Source organism: Gavialis gangeticus, unplaced genomic scaffold, assembly GCF_001723915.1.
Source record: "Gavialis gangeticus isolate Ggan-Ray unplaced genomic scaffold, GavGan_comp1, whole genome shotgun sequence".
NCBI classification, from domain to species: domain Eukaryota; kingdom Metazoa; phylum Chordata; order Crocodylia; family Gavialidae; genus Gavialis; species Gavialis gangeticus.
The window spans coordinates 31844642-31848327 of NW_017729030.1; the positions used below are offsets into that span (position 1 = coordinate 31844642).

At 46.9% G+C, this 3686-nt stretch overlaps 1 long non-coding RNA gene across 1 annotated transcript in view; it reads left to right on the forward strand.

The window, feature by feature from the left end:
* Positions 1 to 3092: 3092 nt before the first annotated feature.
* Positions 3093 to 3686, forward strand: part of LOC109301152 — a 6536-nt gene continuing 5942 nt past the window's right edge. The window contains exon 1 of the long non-coding RNA XR_002098446.1: positions 3093 to 3274. This is a non-coding gene — a long non-coding RNA (uncharacterized LOC109301152). The remainder of the gene's footprint in view (positions 3275 to 3686) is intronic.

A 3686-nucleotide genomic window follows, 5' to 3' on the forward strand; every position in this document is an offset into this window, starting at 1 on the left:
GCAGGCCCGAGGACCGAGCCCTGCGGAACCCCACTGCCCACGTCCTTCCAGGTTAAGAAGGACCCATCCACTACCACCCTCTGGGTGCGGCCCTCCAGCCAGTTGGCGACCCATTTGACTGTGTGTGTATCTACGCCACAGCCCCCCAGTTTCTTAATGAGAACAGGGTGAGAGACAGTGTCAAAAGCCTTCTGGAAGTCCAGGAAGACTATGTCCACTGCTACCCCTGCATCTAATGATCTGGTGATCTGATCGTAAAAGGCCACCAGGTTGGTTTCAGGCACACAGTTTTGCCCATGTGGATTCAGTTGAAGTATTGGAAGTTAAATCTTCTCCATATAACAATCCAGCGCCAGCAGGGGTGGATACAGGGGGTATGGTCACATAACCCTCCTACTGGGTGCATTTACATGAGATGTTACCATCTATATGAGATGCACAGCAATCACTGCCTAATAGATTAGTCTAATGTGCCAAAGTGCATGTGTACATGCTGATTGGGAGCAAATTGCTCCTGGTCAGCCTAGGCAGCAGGAGATCACAGGGGGCAGGGAGAGCTGTCTCAGCTGTCAGGCAGCTGTCTCCCAGCCACGTGGAGATTGGGACAGGTTCCAATCTCCACGGAGCTGGGAGAACTGTCTGGGTTGCAGGGCAGCTGCCTCCCTGCCCTGTGACGATCAGGACTCATACCAATCTCCATGTGGCTGGGAGGCAGTTGGGAGACAGCCAGGACAGCTCTCTCTGACCCTGTGGAGATCCGGACCAGCCCCCATGCCCCCTGCCAGCCTGGGGCTGGCATCCAGGGGAGCCTGGAACTCCCTCTGGCTGTTGCAGGGGGGCAGAGCAGGTCAGTAGCAGCCTAGACTGAACCACTGCTGTCAGAGGCAAATTTGCTCTGGTTGGACTCACGTTCAGATGTATGCACAGGTGCAGTTTAATGTGCCTGAATTTTCTGCGCAGAAAATTCAGGCACATTAATTGCACATGTAGACATATCCAATGTGTACCACAAAGAGCTCTCCACTCCCAGACCAGTAGGGAACACCCAGGAGGGGCCAGGCAGGGAGCAGGTGCAGAAAGGGAGGACCCACCTAATTCTACTGCCCCAGCCCCTGGTTGAGCTAAGCCCCCTGTGCAGTCCCTTCCCACAGCTGAAAAATGGGGGTGGGCAGGAATTAGGGCCCATCTACCCCTGCCATTGTTCTCAGTCAGGCCCAGCACCCTGCACAGCCAGTCCCTACAGCTGGAGCCCCTGGAAGCATATGCAGGAAGTGGGGCCGCACTTACTATTGTCATCACCACCATTTTTGGCTGACCCAGACTTAGGGGATCCTCAAGGCTGCTCCTGCCACGCTCTAGCCAGGGGCTGTGGAGAGTGCTTGTGTGGGGTGCCACAATCAGCTGGGAACAGCATCAGTGAATGGCCCCCCCTTCCTGTGCTTGCTCTGTATCGGGGTGGGCAATTATTTTGGGCGGAGGGCCACATGACAGGCAGCCAGGGGCAGATAAATATTAACTTTCTAAATTTTTTAGGGGCCCTGTGGGCCAGATAGAATGGCCTGGCAGGCCGCACCTGACCCGCAGGCCACATTTTGCCCACCCCTCCCTTGTACACTTCCCCCCCACCCCCCAGGATGGCAGTGACAGCAGTGACTACAACTCAGCCTAGGGAAAAATGAGGACCCTCACTTGTTGCTTTTTCTCTTGAGAAAATATTTGTGATTTGTTGTCCCTATTGTGCAGCATAATGTGGCCTCACTCACAGGGATTAAAAATAAAGAAAAGTGAGAACTTGTGTGGGAAATTATCTGTGATGGTCTCAGCTACAAGATGCCATTGCTGCCCCTAAAGTAAGGGAGTAAAGTGGAAAGATACACTGCATGTGTTTCTTCCCTGCTACTAATTTCTGAACTTCTTTTAAAAGGTGAGATATAAGAAATTAGAATTAGTAAGTGTAAATATGGTTATATATAATGGTTTAGGCCAGAGCTAGAAAAATGAACTAAATTTTCTATGAATATTCTAAGAAGAAAAAAAATACAGAATTTTATGTACCTAAAAATTACTAACCTATGGAATCTGGTGAATAAGTAATTTACTATACTTAGACTTTTATTTAGACAAAGGTATTTTTGGTCTCTGGTGCTAGCAGCCTGGCTAGGTAGAAAGTGTTGTCTTGTTGTAAAATGCTCTTTTCTTTTATTTTCTTATCATAGATGCAGAACTTTTCTGTTGTGTAGGTATTACTAGGGCCCCTGGCAGGTACACTCAAAATGTGATTAACCTGTTAATCATGCTGTAAATCGTAACCCTGCCACATGTTGAAGAAATTAATATCACAAAAGATGGAAAAGCAGTCACAAACATATTCCACCAAGTATGAGTAATTTTTGTGGCTGGTTTCCATTTCTCCCTAAATTAAACATGCGGCAGGGTAGTGACAAGCCAGAGCTCTGGGAGCACACTGGAGTTAGTTCCAGGGGCTGGTTCTGGGGTTGGTACCAACCATTAACTGATTGTCAGTCCCAGTCCTGGGACCACATTGTGCAGAACCTGGCCTGGGACTGATAATTAGCTGTGTTGGTCTGGGCCCTGGGACTGGTCCAATTCACACCAGGCTCTGGACACTGAGGGCACCTACACATGCCCAACGACTGCTCTGATGTGTGCTAATTAGCATGCATTGGAGCACACCCCAGCAACCTCAGCATCATGTGTATTCAGTGTCCTTGTGCTTCAAAATGGCAGCAGGGGTGCTTTAACTAAAGCTCCTCAAATGAGCTTTAGTTAAAGTGCCCCCACTACCATTTTGAAGTGTGGGACACAGAATACACAAGACACTGCATGTGCTTTAATTAAAGTGGTTCCTAAGAGCTATTTTAATTATAATGCCCCCTTCAAAGCAGATGCAAAGACACCGTAAGCTTTCAACTGCTGATGCAGGGAGAGCCCAGGAATGCTTCTGTGATCCTGGACTCCTCCTGCACTGGCAAGCAGTAATGGCACCACTGGGATCTGATCCCAACAATCGCACCTCCTGCTATGCATGTGTGGCATGGCAGGAGATATGATTATTGGGATCAGGGATCAGAGACCATCACGCCATTAAATAAACTAGTAAATGTAACCCGTAGTCACTATTTACGTTTTTTTCCCTAGAACAGACATGGAAAAGATGAAAAGATGGTTCTACAAATATCTGCAGCAGATATTCTTTAATGTAGAAAGAAAGGATGTCCATGGACATATATTCCTCTTATACTCATGCTTCCAGGTAAGTAATTACTTATATACACATGGAATAAAAAGTAAAGCATTTTACATCAAGGTGATCATCTTAATTAGGCTTGTCAGGGCTGGCCAGTAGATAAAAGACAGTGCCTGTTGCTCTCTGAAAGGCTAGCCCACAAGGTCATGCAGTTTATTCTTGATTAATGAAATTCAATTGTTTTGCAGAAGTTTTTCTTTCTCATACTGCTTTACAGTGCATGTTGGGATGTTGATGGCAAAGTGCATAATGCAACAACAGTTGTCTTTTTTTTTCATTTTTTGTTTTACTTTGGCTCTTTAAAATCTGAAGGACACCAGCAATGAAAAAGATAAAATACACTGTCATGTTTCCTAATAAGACCTAAAATAAGCTAAATTTACTACGTAGGAAATAATTGGGTATGGCCTCCAAGTGA